The following is a 19,361-nucleotide window of genomic DNA, read 5'->3' as shown; positions in this document are numbered from 1 at the left end:
GAAGTTCGGGAACCTTTCCAAGAGTGGAGTGGAAGATGGAGGCAGTAGGATGAACCCTGGCTACTGGGATTCTCTATTCAGTGATCTCTTGCAGAGAAGAGCTGTCCCTTTCCTCCTGCTCTGAGATTATAGCACCCAGTCATGAGTGCTCAGAATCCACCTCCTGGCCTGCAGCTCTCTTGTGCTGTTTACATCCACATCTCACACTCCTGATGATAAATCCAGTCTGTGAGTTCATGAATTGATTCATGTTTAGTGACTGTTTCACTAATACATACATTCCCACATTTAAACTCTGACTTTAAAAAATCTACCTCAACATATTGTTACCACTACAAATAATAGCTATTTCTCTCAATTCAGTGCTGGGGACCCCAAATGCTTCTGGTGCCTAATTCATCTTCTATCATTGGTTAGAAAGTAAGCTAGGGCATAAGTTATGAAGATGTGTTACTTAGCTTTCTGTTGTTGTGGCTAAGACCTCAGTAAAAGCAATATAAAATACAGAGTATTTGATTGCAACTCTTAGATCATAAAGTCTATTCTACCATGTGGGCAGAGTTTGGTGAAGCTCACAACATCGCACCCAAGAAACAGAGGAAATGTTCTATTTGGTGGCTACAACTTTCTTCCCCTTTTACATGATGAGATCTCAGTCTTTTGGAAGGGGCTGTGTATAAAGGGTGGGTCTTCTCTCTTAGTCAATTCTCTCCAGAGAAGGTCTCACAGCCAGGTCCAGAAGTATATTTTTCATCTCCAAGCAATCCTACCAAGAGAACCATCATAAAAGATCATCAGATTTTTTTTCTGTTTCCCTGAAATTTCAAAGAAAATAATGAGTATAGAAAGAAGATTATTGAGCCATATATACATGGTTTCCTCAAAGTCTACATGCTGTGTGTTCTTATGTCTTTCTTTTTTTATTGTAAAAATATTGTACAGAGAGCTTACATTTATATGAGCAAGATAATGAGTACATTTCTTATCAAGCATTGTAGCCTCCTCCTTTGTTTCCCCTTCCCATCCCTTCTCATCCTTCCCCCCCTCCACGCACCAAATCCTCCCTCCCTTCCCCCGCACGAAAGTTGTAAAGTTCGTTTTTGACATATCGACTTGTACATCTCATTGTTGCAATAGGTCCACCTGAATCCCTATTTAAACGACTTGTTTTTCCCCTTCCCCTCCACAAATTATACTGACATCAAATACAGTGAAAGCAGAGGTTATACTGTGGGGGTGAGACATACAAAGCAACAAAGGAATAACCTTATAAATGTTTTAGAAGAAATCGCATGAAAGAAAAAAAAACATTTAAATACATATCTTAGGATTCATTTCCCTAACTTACATGTCTTTCTTTAAGATAGTCTCTGCAAAGGATAAACTGAGTTTCATTGGATCCCTGATAATTTCTCTGTGTGTGTATATTGTAGCTGCATGTAGCTGTTTATGCAGCCACATTTGGACATTTATATGTATATATGTACATGTCTATATGTACATATAGATGTATATATGCACACAATAAATATATAAATCTAGGCACATGTTTTATAGATGACCCATATAAACACATACCAATAAATGTATATGTATGCCTATTTGTTAACTGTGAATTACTCATATTTGTTAAATCTGTACTACCTATTAAAATATCCAAAAAAGGAGGAGCGGAGGAAACAGACATGGAATAAAGCATTATGCAGAGTCACACTTCAATTTGTAGCTTTGTTAAAAAAAAATGGGCCTGTGCCAAGGAGACCCCTGTTTTCATTGTCTTTGATGTTGGCATAATTTGGGGAGGGGAAGGGAACAAACAAATGGTTAAATAGGGATACAGGTGGACCCATTGCAACAATGAGATATACAAGACATTATATCAAAAAAAGAACTCTACAATTTTGGGGGGGGCTGAGGGGAAGATGGGAGGGCAGGGATGAGAAGAGGAAACAAGGGAGGAGGCAACAATGCTTGATAAGAAATGTTCTAATTACCTTGCTCATGTAATTGTTAATTCCTCTGTATGGTATTTTCACAATCAAAAAGTAATAATAATGGGAATTTCAGAATCATGGGTTGATGAAGCAACAAGGTTTTAACATCTGAATCATATAATTAATTTGCTTTATATTTAACAAACATATTGTATTTATTTGGTGATATTCAGTAACATTCCTATTAAATAAAATCTTTCTCAATTTTAAGCCTAGCTTTGTGATTCACTCTTCAATTGCTAGCTACTAATGTTTCTTGAGGTATTCTGCAAGAGATTTGACTTTAATTATCTCCAAACTATAGAAATGGCATGATGCTGGTAGATGATTTTGTCTTTGTCTTTCACATTTGGCAATAAGTGAAAATTGACTTCTGCAGTAACATTATAAATTCTGGTTCTGGGAGTCCCTGGAAGCTGAAGTAATCCAAGATCCCACTTGGACAAGGTCTCTAGTATGACATCTTCTGTCAAGTCCTCCAAACTCAGATTACTGCTTCAGTTCAGAGAATGTGCTAAGGTGCTCCCTAGACAAGCTTTGTAATAGGACAGCTGGGCCAAGCCCTATAGAGATGTTTTTGTGAAGGACTGTATCACTGTGGGAGGAGTATAACCTTGCATGCAGTAATAAACACCAATATCCTCAGCCTCCACCCTGCTGATTTGCAGTGTGAAATCTGTGCCTGACCCACTGCCACTGATTCTGTCTGGGACCCCAGAATCTCGGTTGGTAGCCCAATAGATCAATCGCTGTGGAGACTGGCCAGGCTTCTGAAGGAACCAATACAGAAGGCTATCTCCATCACTATATAAGAGGCTCTGACTTGACCTGCAGGAGAGGGAGACCGTCTCTCCCAGGGTGACAGCCAGGGAGAGTGGAGTCTGAGTCATTATAATATCGCCATTGGACCCTGAAATTAATATAAATGAAAAGTACAAGGTTATATGTGGCATATAATTTTTTCTGCTGTAATATATTAATTCCCAATCCTTATCATGGTTTCCCTTCTATCCTAAAACCATTCAATATTACAACACATATACAAATATTTAAAAGCTTAAATGAGGTTCTACATCTCATGTATACTACACACTACACAGTTGTCATAGTTGACACCAAAGCTCAGGACCTGGTTCCATCTAGAATGTCTATCACTCCCATATAATTAACTTCACCTGCTTCATTCTAGAGGACAAATTCTGTGCATCTAACCCATGAACAGAATACAAACAAGAAGCAGTGGCCCTGAGGGCTCACCCTCAACCCCCTTTTCCATCCTCATCTCCCTCTGCCCTTACCAGTGATCCAGAGCATTAGGAGACCCAGAACACAAGAACAGAGCCTCATTTTAGCTGGGAATCCAAGAGATTTGATCAGTCAAGTCAAGGTCAAGATGAGCCTTTATGTCAAACTGGGCTGGACAGTCCTCCTTGGGGAGCACTATGCAAATCAGCAGGTGGGTGCAGCAGTGTGAAAAGAACAAATTGGAGGGCAAAGGCATCTCTCTTGTGAAGAAAGCGACTTAAATTTCTTCTGTGTTTGGAGAAAAGTCCCACAAATACCAGGCTGGCTCCAGCAGTGGGTAGAAGGATCCCTCTCCCCTGATGCCTGAATCTGCAGGGAGGATGTGGTGTACTTGACCCTGCAACCTGAAACACTAGAGGCCCAATTCAATTGAAATGTGTGTCCAGGGGAGTCTTGGTGAAGGGTTAGTTTGATTGGCCCTCTTCTAGTTATTCTAGAGAAAGATACTTGCACAGACTTCATTTGCCATTGTTTCTCAGGACTTCTATCCAATACTACAGTGGTCTGATCTAGGTAAGGAAATCAAATACCTACTCGAGTTAATCTGACATCACTGAAACAAAGTTAACTTTTGATTAGCAAGTTATCAACATCTGTTAGAGATGTAACTTCATAAGACAGACTCTGGTGGCTTATGTCTGTAATCCTAGCTACTCTTGAGGCTGAGTTCTGAGGACATGGTTCAAAGCCAGTCCAGGCTGAAATTTCCCCTTGTGACTCTTATCTCCAATTAATCATTCAGAAATTGGAAGTGGTGCTGTGGCTGAAAGTGGTAGAGTGTTTTCCTTGGGCAAAAGAGCTCAGGATCAGCGCCCAGGTCCGGATTTCAATCCCTACAAGGGATAAAAAAAAATAAGGTTCTTCATAGGGGGCCTAATAAAATAAGTTCCTTATGATCAATTATGTCAAAACAAAATAACCCAGAGGAGAAAATTCTCCTTAATTAATAACATTTCTAAATGAAAGAGAAAAATGGCGGAGAAAACTAAATTTTACACAGTCATTTTCACAATCAATAAATATGGGATGATACTCCTTCAGCAAAACTCTTCAGACTAACAGCAGCATTCTTTATATTTCTCTCTCCTATAAGACAGTATGGACAAGAACACCAGTTACATTCAGTTAGGTAGTCAGACTATTGCAACATCTATTTTTAATCTTTCTACAGAGTCTGCTCCTGGAAAAATTATTAACTCTGTATTAGACCCTCCTTGTCCTGCCTGCATTCCATGTGGGCAGCCACAGCCAGGACTCCACACCTCATAGCAGGACCCAAAATAGCTGTGTTCATGTCTCAGTATAACAAACACTCAAGATTAAGTCTTCTCTTAAGGTTCATCAGAATCTACTAAGTAACTGAATGCTGGTTCAGAGTTGTACAGAGGAATTCGTATTCCACTTACACCATCCAGAGCCTGAAGAACATACATATCTGTTGCAATTGGCCACTGTTTGTGACATTTTCTTATGGGTTACACAAAAATTTTCTTCTATTAAAATTTATTATAGAAATTTTTATTGTGATTAAGTGATTACATAAATTTCACAAATTTCACAGGATTGTTATAGTCACGAAATAAGTGATACTTTTAGTCACAAACCCATTCTAACCTTCCTGGGGCAAATTATCTTTATTGTGGCTTATAAAGTTTATTAATTCTATGGGCTTTGAAAATACAGTTATTTCTTCCACATGGGGTTATATATACATTTCTTTCTTTTTGCTTAGTGTCAGCTGTTCCCTCTTTCCTGCTCATTCCCTCCGGTGCATTGCTGCCATTGAGTTGCTTAGTTTGTTATGATCAATGTCCAGTGCAGCTGATTGGTCCCACTGTTGTATGTTGTCCCCTGTTTTCCTCTGTCTCTCTGTCCTCCTCCTGGTTTCCCTCTGATGTGCACATATATACCATATATGTGGTATATATTATTTTTTAATTAAGTTTATTGGGAAAATACCATACATTTCTTATGAAGCATTGTTGCCTCTTCCTTTGTTTTCCCTTCCCATTTCTTCCCATCTCCCCCCTCCTTTCCCCATCCTCCCTACCCCCAAAAACCCAGCACCACAGCTGTAAACTTCATTTTTCGACATAATGTTTTGTACATCTCATTATTGCAATGTGAACACCTATATCCCTATTTAAACAATTTCTTTTTTTCTCTCTTTTTTTATTGTGAAAATACTGTACAGAGGGATTACAATTACATGAGCAAGATAATGAGTACATTTCTTATCAAGCATTGTAGCTTCCTCCTTTGTTTCCCCTTCCCATCCCTTCCCATGCTCCTCCTTCCCATCCCACCACCCCATCCTCCTCCCTCCGCACCCCCAGTGTTGTAAAGTTTTTTTTCTACCTAATGACTTGTACATCTCATTGTTGAAATGGGTCCACTTTTATCCTTATTTAAATGATGTGTTTTCCCTTTCCCTCTCCAAATTATACCAACATCAAATACAGTGAAACCATGGGTTATACCGTGGGGGAGGGACATACAGAGCAACAAAGAAATCATTATATAAATATTTTATTTGTAAATTATTGCTTTTATTCTTTTGGTGCTTGCTTATGCAAAAAGAATGAGCAACCTCTTTGCGATACCATTAGTGGAAGAAAGTTCCAAACTGAAATTAAATGCCAGTTACATGGAAGGGTAGATGACTAACACAGGTAAATTCCCAATTGGTTGTAACTTCAATCCTGTATATGAGTTACAAATGACACAGCTCAAAAGAAATACTGAAATCTTATGCTTTGATTCCCCCTCCCCAACTAAGGATGTGTAACCATAAGAAGACTCAGATATGACTAAATTTTTGTGCATTTTTATACTTTGTGTGTGTGTGTGTGTGTGTGTGTGTGTGTGTGTGTGTGTGTGTGTGTGTGTGTGTGTTTGTGTGTGTATCTTGGGACTTGAACTCAGAGTTTGGTCCATGGCCCTGAGCTTTTGTACTCAAGGTTAGCACTCTTCCACCTGAGCCACATCTCCATTTCTGCCCTTTGTTGGTTAACTAGAGGAAAGAGCCTCTTGCATGTTCCTTTCCTGGGCTGCTTTTGAATTGGGATCAGCAGATCTCAGCCTTCTGTGTAGGTAGATTTTCAGGCATGAGCCACCTGCACTGGCCACTTGAAGATACCTAAGCCTTGTAGAACACCGGGATTTGAATTAATACCTCTCAAAACAGGACAATGTATAGCTTCAGGAACCACAGTCCTATGACACACAACCCGGCATGGAAGGGTTTCATTCCCAGGATTGGAACATTGTGAAGTTGCTGATCAGTCTTGCTGGCCATTTGCCCTCAACTGCATACCAGGTAATGGTCTGCTCTTCTCAGGTGTGTGCAGTTGTAGAGACTCAGTAGTGGTAATTGTTCTTGGCAAGTTGGATAGGGAGAAGCAGGAGAAAATATAAAAAGATAGTAAGTTTGAATGTTGCCATGGATTAGAGAAAAGCGATTGTTAAAAATCTCTCAAGTGACTATGGATAGAAAAAAATTACTTCAGCCCAATAAAAGATATGTGGCAAAACTATTGTCACCATCATAATAAATGGGGAAAACTGAAATTATAAAATTATTTCCTCAAGAAAGAATATATAAGTGTAACCAAGGAGATGAAGCATCTCTACAATGAAAACTATTATAATAAAAATAAACAAATGAAATGCACATATAGTTCTTTGTTTTACCTACATAGACTTCTCTTTGCTTTGTGAATCCAAAGTAATGGCACAACCCTGACTCCCCAGAGTATGTAGATATGTCATTTACAAGTCAGGAGAGGCATTATAAAGTCTGTGCTGAGGGCCATGTAAAGAAAAGAATGTTAGGTTCTTCTCAGTGCCTTACAGAAGAAAAAAAATACATGTACACCTACAAACAATACCAGTAATGCATCCAATTTAGTTGATGTTTTTCTGATTCTGATCCAAAAACTAAGCAGGCTTAAACCTTCAACTGCTAGGAAACTTTCTTGAATTCAAGCTCACTGAGAATGGAACCTGAGTCCTGCTTCCTCACCACGGTTGCAGCAGCAGGAGGAAGAGAAGCAAGTCTGCAACTGTATGTCCAAACTACATGCCAATTCCTAAGGCTGATCTGCTCAGGGAGAGCTGGTTTGGTGACTTAGTTTCCCTGCACTGCCATGGAGAACACAGATATCTTGCACTGGTAGACAAATTTATGGAATAGTTATAAAATCAAAGTTCTGGAAGCAGGGAAGTCTAGAGTGTCATCTGTTTTAGACGCTCTTCCTGACTGTTCACTTTCTTGTAATGTCCTCACAAGGACTTTGATGCCTGTGACAGAGACAGAGACAGAGGCATCCAGGGCCACATCTCCTCAAGACACTAGCACTACAGGACTTGCTACAGTCTCAGGGACCTCACATCACCTCACTCACTTGTTACAGACTTCTCCAAGGACACATATCTCAGGGGGACATGAATCAATCCTTAAAAGATGGCCTCTGATGATAAACAAGGCAGGAAATAGAGGCAAAGCCAAGCTTCCAGTCTCTAAATTCCAAAAACAGAAGACTTTCCCCACAATTCAGCCTTCTGACAGCTCCTTCTGAGTGTCCCTGATCCTAGTCAAATACCCAAGCTTGGAGACTCTTTGTTGATGACAAAACACTAACTCTATGGTTTCCATAGTTTACTAAGCTAGATAGGTCTTTTTATATATATTGTGGGATTTCACTACCATCTAGTGGTATTATTCTAACATTATATGTGTTAAAAACAGGATTCTATTTCTTTTATGTTTTGTTAATTAAGTTTTATTTTACTTCATTGCAAAGATGCTGTCCAAAGGGTTACTCTTACATGAGAAAGGTAATGAGTACATTTCTTGTCAAGCATTGTTACTCCCTCTTTGTTGTTCTCCCACTATTTCTTCCTTTCCCTACCTGGTTCACCTCCACCTCAAAGTAGTATAGTTCATTTCCAATATAGAATGTTGTGGGTATCATCGTTGCAATGGGTCATCTTGTTTCTTTCTTTCAGCATTTTGTTATTCCCTTTCCCCTCACCAAATTAGAAAAATGTATATACAAGATTCCATACAAAGGTTGGGAAATTGGCTCAATGATAGAGCGCTTGCCTTACATGAATGAGGCCCTGGATTCGATTCCTCAGCACCACATAAACAAAAAGAAAAAACTGGAACTGGAGCTGTGGCTTAAGTGGTAGAGCGCTAGCCTTGAGCTGAAGAGCTGAGGGACAGCACCCAGGCCCAGAGTTCAGGCCCTACGACCGGACCGCCCCTCAAAAAAAAAGGGAAAATAAAAGAAAGTTCCAATAGAATAATTTTGACAAATTTTACGGTTCTGCTATTTTGAACAGGACAGAATTATTTTAGGGTCACAAGCAGGGAATTCCCCTGTGACCTGTCTCCTCTACAGGCATGGAACCCCTATTTGCAATCTGCTGATCATACTGGAAGCAAATTTTTGCTTGTTAGGACTATCAAATTTTTGGCCTATGTACTCAGGATGTTTTTCCAGAAAACATAAATCCACAGGTAGAAATTAGATAGTCACAGCTGTTTGAATTGGCATTAGTAATAATATTTTTATTCTTGATGTGCCATATCTCTATATAAAACAGAATGAAAAACACAGTTTGTAACAGAATAAATATGAGTATATCACCTAGAATCTGGATTTGGTTAGGAAACTCTAGGGGATTTTCTCATAGCTTTCAGACTTTTTATAAACATAAATAATAGAAACCAAATGAGGTGGTTTATACCTATAATTCTAGCTACTCTGAAAGTGGACATGTGGATAGTGGGAGTTAAAGGTCAAGCTGGAAAACATACAAGAGACCTCCATCTCACCAATGTGTGGCTTGTCATCCTACCTGTGTTGGACATCCAACTAGGAAGTTCACTATCCAGGTAGCCTAGGAATAAACAAATGCAAGACTCTATCTCAAAAACAACCAAAGCATGCTGGATGTGGCATGATTCAAGAGGTAAGGTGCCTGCCTGGCAAATGCAAGGCTCAGAAATCAAACCCAAAAAAATTAAAAGTAAATATTATGAAATAATTCTCTAGATAACTACTCACTTAGTGTAATTATCTTATGTATTCTCCAAATAATCTTGTAGTAAAGGCAGAGAATTGAATAAGCCAGATCAATATAATACTCCAAAATCATAGAGTGGCCCAGAGGTAAAGTTTAAGATCATTCAATGTCTGGATCTTACTGTTCTTAGAGCCACAATCTTGTGGGGGAGGGGAAACAAATGTATAAGTACAATGCATATATTTACACCCTTCATCCAGTTTCACTTGTTGAAATCCTATCTCAAATGTAATGTTATAGAAGTGAGCCTTTGTGTGTATGTGGATGGTAATTAAGTCATGGAGGCAAGCCTTCATGAATGGGATTTAAATAAACAAAACCAAATAGATTTCACTCCTGATCTTGAATACAGAGCATCACTCAGAAAAAAAAAATACTGACTATGCTGACATTGCAATCTTGGACCTCCAGGCTCCAGAATGCAGAAATAAATTTAGTGTTTATAACCAATATAGTGTCTAGTAATTTGTCATCATGGGTCAAAAGGATGAACAGTAAGCCAGCTGAAAAGCACTGTTGTGCTTTATTTTATTTTTCCATCTTTCTAGAGTCCCTGTGATATGGAAAAATGTTAAGGCTCCATAGGGAAAAGTTTTAAAACTGCCTTCTTGTCCAACTCTGACTTCAAAAATTTTGGAATGTAAGGAAATGACATCAAGTATCCAAGAGACCTAAGACAGGACAGTTGATCCTCGTCTGCTTTGCTTTTCAACAAATTTACACTATATAAACAAGTCAAATAAGGTAGTTATAATACATTTTAAAATAGCCAGAAAAAACTTTATGAATACTCTCTCACTATAGTCTCATTGGCTCCCAAGTCCAAAATAGGAAACTAAGGCTTAAAGAAAAGTAGGTAATTTACCCCAGTTTGCAAAATTGGTATATTTGTACTTTTAAATGCAGATTAAACTGTATCCATACTTAGGCTGTCATACCATGTTCATTTATTTTCCTTCAGAAATAAAAGTCTCACAAACTTTTTTTTTTCATATTCTACACTCATATGCGCTACCATGATATCTCTATCCTGGCTGCCGCCAAGTCATATCAGCTGACGTTGATACATCTGTACCCACTCAAATACAAATGGCTGAGACTTGGGCAACTGTACTTTTAACTCTTCCATGCAGTAATAATATGCAATTAACAGTATGAAATCCTGGGCTAGAGAATAAAACTTCTATGATGGTGCTAGGCCCACTTCGCAAATCTTTCTTTGTCTCTTTCTTCCTTCCTTTTTAGTGCTGGGGATTGAACCCAGGGCCTTGTGCATATTAAGCAAGTGCAACAACACTAAGCTACATGGCCATTTCCATCTCTCCAATTTGATTTACTGCTACCTGTTCCTGATACTTTGCATTCCTTGCTCATACTATTTGGAGACTACTAGACTTCATAAACTTTTCATCTTTTTTCTCCCTTCCCATGTATCAAGACACTGTGCAAGAAGGATTTTCCTAACCCCCCAAGGCAGAGTTCATGACTCATCATCAGGTTTTATTTTATCATGCATATCACTCTATTATTACATTTATAATAACAATTCACTTAAATAATTGTTCTCTTCTTCAGACTATTGGTAGACTATTGTTCAATCCTATTTTTATATAACCAGGAATAGAATTTTCTTGTCTTGTTTTCCACTTTTTGACTTGATAAAATTTTCCTGATTTTGTAGAACTGTTTATTCTCCATGAATATTGTTTCAGAACATTTCTGCATAATGTCTATAATAAAATTAAGAGATTTCCAGCCAAAGAAGACAACTCAGCATTCTAGAGGTTAATGACTGTACTCTTGGTTCCTGTGCGCTGGGCACTGCATTTGGCATCTCGGTTTTACAACAATGGACAATCTATATTGAAAGTTGCTTTCTTCTTGGTTTCCTATTTTGAGCCATATGAAGTATTTAAGGTGTATAGCAAGTTCATTGTGGAAGTATGAGCTGGTATACTTTTTAAAAAAAATATTATTTATTGTAAAGATACTGTATAGAGTTGTTACAGGTACATGAGTAAGGTAATGAGTACATTTCCTATTGAGCATTGTTACCCCCTCCTTTGTTTTCCCTCTACATTCCCTTCCCTCCCTACTTCCCCAACTCCTCCTGCTCCCTACTCCCAAAGTTATGAACTACGTTTTCAACTTAGTATCTTGTAAATTCCATTGTTACAATGGGTCAACCTGAATCCTTGTTTCAGCATTTTTTTTTTATTTCCCTGCCCCTCCCCAAATTAGAAAAATGTATTTAAAAGATGCAGGGCACTGGAACCAGGGTTATATGAGCTGGTAATCTTTAGCCTTCAAATCTTAAAACAAAAATAAGCAATGCATGATACAATTTGTTCATGAGGGTACTTTCAACCTCCTGATTGATGCTCTGATTCTTCCATTAAAGTATAATCTTGTTAGAATCCAGTTTTGATCCAGGCTAAAATGCAAATACCCATGGAAAAGATGACATTAAGTTGGTATTAGTTAATTTTGCCTTCCTATTAATGAAATAACTTGGAAAAGGTTTTTACAAAAACTGGATGATAGCAAGAGGGATTTTAGAAAAAGGCACTATAGTGGGTAAGGTGTTTAAAATTGTACAAAACTGGAACTGCATGCTGGGAAAAGAATATCTTCACAGGGAGGAGTAACATACTTTTTTAGATGAGCCAAGTTAAGATGGATTATTATGTAAGAAGAAACTTTGTATTTGGTTCTTCTAAAAACTAGCACATACTTATCTATTTATAAAAATAAATACTAGAATGAAAAATTCAAAACAACTTTGATGATGCATTTAATATTTTGGAGACAACAACGATTTTCAGTGTAGACACAGTTCAATAAACTATGGTATTTATAAGCACTGGACTCCCATGTAATGATTATAAGTGATGTTCTTAGAACAGTGCAATTTCTTAGGATGTTATTAGATAGGTAATATATGCATGATATAATGCGATGAAAAGTCAAGTTATAAAGTACACTCACACCTGTAGTCCTACCTACTCATAAGGGTGAGATCTGAGGATCATGGTTCAAAGCCAGCCCCACAGGAAAATCCATTTAACCACCAAAATGCCAGAAGTGGAGCTGTGGCTAGCCTTGAGAAGAAAAAAAAAAGCTGAGAACAATGCGCAGGCCCTGAAATCAAGCTCCAATTTTGGCAATAAACAAATGAATAATCAAACAAATATATGACCCCAAAGTTGTAGGAAAACATGTATATGCATATATACATGGCAGAAAGGTCTAACTGTGATGTTAAAACTCTAAAACAGTTCTAACAGAAAATCTGTGATAATGGAAATATTCTATATATGTATTGTCTAACAGACTAGCCATTGCTACATGCGGCTACTGAATCTCAAATGTGAATAGTGTCTGAGTAATTAATTCTTCCAATTTTAGTTAAGTTAAATGAAATTTTAAATAATGAGATTCATCTACTCACTGTGAGCTGAACAACTCAGTTTCCAAATAAGGAAGCTGAAGTTCACCAAAAATAGTGATAAAATATAATCCAAGCTGGGTGCAGGTGGCTAACACCTGTAATCTTAGTTACTCAGGAGGCTGAGATCTGAGGATCATGGTTTAAAGCCAGCCCAGGCAAAAAAGTCAGTGAGACTCTTATTTCCAATAAACCACTAGAAAACCATAAGTAGCGCTGTGACTCAAGCGGTAGAGTGCTTGCCTTGAGCTGAAGAGTGCAGTGACAGTGCCCAAGACCAGAGTTCAACTCCCACGATCAACCAAAAAGTATATATATATGTGTATACACACACACACACACACACACACACACACACACACACACACACACACACACACACACATATATAATCCAAGTGTAGAAGGTTCCATTGGATACTAACTGCATATCTGTGAATTATCTGAGTTTTTCTGTCTTATAGAATTCAGTCATCACTCACCTAGACTGACAGCTGGGAGGAAAAGGGTGGGGATAAACACAAGCTACTTGGGATACTGAGAACTGCTCCTTGAAGGTGAGGGTTGTGCATGAATCTTTTCTATGTTTAGTAGACAGCAAAGTGTCTAGAATGCTGTAGGTAGAAAAATGTATTTCAAAGTGTAAAACAGGTGCTCTGTTTATCAAAATAGGAGAGATATCAGACAGGTGAACTCTATACATATACAAGCAATATACAGAAAATTTGCCTCATTGTATTCCATGATAGGCTCTGGAATAAACTTTGGTTTTCTGTATTCTGTAAATATTCACACACTAAAAAACAGAAATGTAATCCTTTATTACTGTTAAAATACATAGGATACCTTCATAAAATATATTTGTGGACCTATTTTTCCCTTAATTTCTTCTATACCTGAATTTAAAAATGGCTCTAAAAGTTTCTAGATGTGTAAAATATGAACTCCATTTATTTCTTTTGTTGAATTTGTACTCTATATTGGATTTAAGTCCCTATTTCATCTTAAGGCTTAGGGCTAGGAAAAGAATAATCTCAACAAATTGTCATGCCTCATGTATTTATTAGGAGAAATATGGGATTGGTCTAGGTAGCTAGGAACCTTCAAGAAACAAAAGAAAAAGAACAATTCCACAGCAGTCTCAAGTATTAGCATATCTCCAAGTGAACACTAGCTGCTCTTTATTCTATAGTATATTTACAAATATATTTTACAAGCTATTTCTAAGCTATTGTCATCCTCCAGAGTAAAGTTCAGGCATGCCTATTGCTCATTATATAGATCGCAGTTGCTCAAACTGAGAATCTATTGTTTGTATAGGTTTCACCTGGCTATCTTTACCTCACTCACTAGCACTGAGGGCTGGGAGATTTACTTCAAATATATAAATAGACACACACACACATCACTAACTTTCACTATTTCTGTAAAAATTAAGTCCCTTTTGTCTCTGACCCAAGAGTATCACAAATAATCTAGCATCCATGAAAATGTTATTAACTTGCAAGTAGGTTAAATTTCTAGCTTCATACAATTCTAAATACTCATATGAAGAAAAATATATACCTAGAGTTTTGCTGTGCTTCTACTTTACGAAGCTCTCAATTTTCATCTTTTTTTAAAATACATTTTTAATTGTAAAAATACTGTACAGAGGGGTTACAGTTACATGAGCAAGGGCATGAGTACATTTCCTATCAAGCATTGGAAGGCAGCTCAGTGGTAGAGTGCTTGCCTTGCATGCATGAGGCCTTGGGTTCGATTCCTCAGTGACACATACCCAGAAAAGGCCAGAAGTGGCGCTGTAGCTCAAATGGTAGGGCACTAGCCTTGAGCTGAAGAGCTGAGGAACAGCACCCAGGCCCAGAGTTGAGGCCCTATGACTGGCAATTTAAAAAAAAAAACTCTGATGAATTTTCATCTTATTTGCCCTATTTTAGACATTGGAAGTCACATATTTCCAACAGAACTAACTAAATTTATTGGCTGCAACTTTCTACAGGGTTTTTAGGATCTAATAAGTTGTAAATATGCCCCAAGGCTTTTTACTAAAAGGTGAGAGAAAGAGATCCAAAAATGGAAGCCGATAGGCAACCAGAGCATTATTATGTAGCTTTAGTTCACTGTTACAAAAACAGGAGTGCAAATCAATATGATGGTTTATAGTTACAGGACCAGAAGATTAGTGGAAACTGACATCAGAGAAGGGTCAGTCACTGTAGGAAAACACAAAACAGGATGTACCAAAGGATGCAATCATCAGTGTCCAAAGAAGCAACACAAAATGGGATAAAGTCATTGCAAGCATATATTTGATGAGTGGTTCACATATACAAAGAACATCCTCCCAGCAACAACAAACAACCTGATTTTACAATATGCAAAGAACTCAGATGTTTCTCCAGAGAAGACAATTAAAGTGTTAACAAGCACATGAAGAAGGTGTTTAACATCACTAATCACCAGGAAAGTGTAAGTCAAAACAATGAAGAATATGACCACTTCATATGAATTAGGATAACTACAAAAAACAAAGTAACAATACTGACAAAAGTGTGGTAAAATTGGAACCTTTCTATGGGAAACAGTATAGCATCTTTTCAAACAATTAAAAACAGGATTATTCATGCCCATAATCCTAACCACTCAGGACAGGAAGCTGAAATCCACGGATTGAGGTTCAAAGCTAGCCTGGGTAGAAAACAGGAAGTGGACCTGTGGTTTAAAGTAGTTGAAAACGAGCCTTGAGGAAAAGTTCAGAGACAGTGACCTGACCCTGAGTTCAAGCCCATGACAAAAAAAAAAAAAAAGAAAGAAAGAAAGAAAGAAAGAAAAGAAAATTGTCATATGATACAATGACTCCACTTCTGGGCATGTACTCTAAAGATCTAAAAGCAAGATCTTGAAGAAATCTTTGAACACTCATATTCATTTTGTACAACACTAAAACATGGAGGCAATCCAAATGGGCATCAACAAATGAATAGATAAAATAAATGTGGTTTATACATACAGTGGTATATTACTTCAACTTTAAAAAGAATTATGTTGTGAAAGATGTCATATTATGGATGAATCTTAGGGACACTGCTAAATGAAATAAGCTGTAAAACGGAATTTGGAAATTCTTACCTAAAAGACCATTAGAGACTGTCACCAATGTAAAAGCAAAGGAGTCTTTATTGCAAGCTCTAGCTTGGTCCTCCGCATACCAGGTAACTGGTGATGCTAAGAGACCCCAGCCCAGGGTTATAGTACTTTTTATACACTTTTTTAGGGAAAGCAGGGACTTTGTATACATCATAGCATCTTACAACAAATTATTACACATCACTGGAAAATCATAATACAATTCTATAGTATGACTGGCACACTACAAAGCAGAAACAGGGTGTTGGTTAGATCAGAGGGCTGAAGTACTATAAACTGGTTGGCTTGCACCACAGGGAATCTCAAGGAGATGCATGCAAAACTGCAGGGTTCCTTTCTTAAACAAACACCACCTGTGGCCTGACTGTGGGGTTCACCATGCCTTCCAGCACCTGCCTGCCTGCGATTTTCTCAAGGATTGTTTATGTTCCTAGTGCCCAAGTATTGGTTCTTCTGTTCATTCCCAGGCTCATGGTCAGCTACATAACTCATACTTCAGAAGATGACAGCTAGCTCAAGATGGAGTCACTCAGGCCTCAGGCTCCTCAAAGCCAGTCATAAAAATATCAAATATTGCATAACTCTACTTATATCAGTTACATAGAACAGTCAAATTGATGGAGACAGGAAGCAAAATCATTCTTGATGGAGACCTTGAAGCAGAGGAGAGAGGAAAATTATTTTAATGAAGATAGAATTTTAATCTTGGAGGATGAAAAGAGTGTGGACATTGAACTTGTACAATATTGTAAATATACTTACTACTACTATGCTGTATTTTTAAAATAATTAAGATAAGAAAACCTGGGAGAGGAGAAGGAGAATAATGAAGGGGTAGATATAATCAGGGTACATTGTATGCCTATGTGGATATATCAAAATGAAATCCACTTATATAACTAGGTAATGCTAATACAAAGTGTAAAAAAGATGATAAATTTTGAGTTGTTTGCATTTGACCACAATTACTGAAAAAAAAAGATAAAAAAAACCAACCACAGGTTGGGAAAACAATTTAAATTGCCAGTAAGTAATAAACATGGGTTCAAAACTATATCTCACTTAAGTGTGTGAAGCTGTTTTTTAATGTAATGAGAGAAGGCTCAGGGAAATCACCCCTTTTGTACAAAATACATAGTCAATTTGCCGTAATTTGGATGTGATTGTACACATTTTAAAAATATAATAGCATATGTAGCATCTGAGATATGTTTCCTCTTTTTCTTAAGCTTCCAAGTAGTTTCTAGTTGCACACAAAATGCAGGATCTATTCTGCTTACAAAACAGTAAAACATTACAGGTGAAGTCTATAGCCCTTATATACATAGCAAAACATCTCAGGTGCCTACCGTAATATCCACCCTTCCTTTCTGAATCAATAGAGACACCTGTCCATTTAACTGAACTCCAGGCTAAGTAAAATAATGATAACATTTCCCAATAGTGATAATATTTAGATAACAATACAGAGAAAAATGTTACCTGATAGCTTGTAGAATATTGTCTTAAAGGACAGTGTGCACATGTTCTGTATTTCTTTATTTCCTTCTTTCTGTTCCTTCACCTCACTTCCTGGAACTTGGAAGTGATTACTGGCATTTTAGCCATCACCTTGGGCCAAGACAGTAAGGGCTATATCCTAACGTTGAGGTCTGCCTCCATCTTCTTGGAATCTTCATACCTTTACTGTCTTCCTCTGGGGTTTCAACAGATAAGAGACTAAACCATTACTAGTTGCATTGTTATGATCCATTTGAGTTCTCCTTTCCTTAAGATACCTACAGTGTGGATATGCACTCACAGAAAATACATAGTAGTGCTTATATGTATATATATATATATATATATATATATATATATATATATATATAATCCTTTAAGTAGTTGTACAAAGGGTCATCACTCAACAAGTCAGTTATCGGTCCTTTTATGTTTTTTCTTTCATTTGTTCATCAAAATAACATTACCAGTTATATATTGAACACACTGTTCTGCTACTAAGAACTTGCCTCATCTGCAGGTTTGATTCCTAAGTATATGCTTACAGATGCACAAATACGATCTTCAGCCTGAATTCAGCTCAGAATGTACCTTCAGGAGAAATTACTTCCCACAACAAAATACAGGACTATGAAGACAATACAAGCACTCGGGAATGGTGGCTCCTACTCCACCTGACTTTAGAAATACAGTCCAGTTATTTCTCTGCCCTAGATTTTGCCATGCTGGCTCAAAGCAGAACTGAATCTGCCTTCTGTAAATAGAAATCAAGTGGCATTCAAGGTAAGTGTGCAAGTTTAAGTCAGAGGGCTTTGCTGCTTCAAAACAGAGATGTAGACATTCAATCTCTCTGTCAGCATAGTATTTCATGGGAGACCAGCGCCCTGTGAGTAACAAGTGTAGATGTGCCACTCAGAGGGAGTTAAACCACTTCAGCTGGGTAGTTATGGATAACAGCTGATGGTTGGAATTGGCTCCAACATTGCGGGGGATGAATGACTCAGCAAAAATACACACCTTGTTTCCATCAGGCTTCAGGTGCTAAGGCATGAGCTGTTTCTGACTATGGTCTGGGGAGTGTCCCTCTACCTCCCATCCAATCAAAAGTGTTTTCCCCACTTGCGCTCTGAGATGGGACATCCAATAAGGAAACTTCCTACTCATGCCCGGTGACTGGGAAACCAATCACGAGATGCCATGCAGCACAATCCCGCCCCTTGACCAATCAATCCAGGAACACGCCCTATGGGGCAGAGTCAAAGGGCTCTACATATACCTCAGGGATGTGGGTTTCTTTGGATCAACTTTTGGCTTCTCCTTTCCCTGAGGGTTCTCTTTCTCTGCTCTCTTTTTGCTTTGAAGAAAAGCTACTTTAGGGGGGAGATGGGAAGGGATGCAAAAAAAAAAATCAAAAGAACATGCTTTAAGGGGGAAATGGGAAGGGAAGAAAAATAAAAAAAAAAACAACAGAAAACCTTCTTTAAAAACTTTTTTTCTAAGGGTGCTGGGAAGATGGCTCAGTGGTAGAGTGCTTGACTTGCATGCATGAAGCCCTGGGTTCGATTCCTCAGTACCACATAAGCAAAAAAAAAAACAAAACTTTTTTTCTAATGTATTTATAAGGTGATTTTTTTTTTTTTTGCTTTGTCCTTCCCCCAGCGTATGACCCCTGTTTTCACTGTTTTTGATGTTGATGTAATTTGGGGAGAGGAAGGGAAAAAGAGAAATTGTTTAAATAGGGATACAGTGAGATGAGATGTACAAGACGCTAGGTCGACAAACAAACTTTACAACTTTTGAAGGGGGGTGAAATGGGGAGGTGGGGGGTGAAATGGGGAGGTGGGTGGTGAAATGGGGAGGTGGGGAGGT

The sequence above is a fragment of the Dipodomys merriami genome, unplaced genomic scaffold (genome assembly GCF_024711535.1).
Source record: "Dipodomys merriami isolate MVZ:Mamm:240054 unplaced genomic scaffold, mDipMer1.0.p SCAF_489, whole genome shotgun sequence".
Lineage (NCBI taxonomy): Eukaryota > Metazoa > Chordata > Mammalia > Rodentia > Heteromyidae > Dipodomys > Dipodomys merriami.
This window is presented reverse-complemented; position numbering follows the sequence as displayed.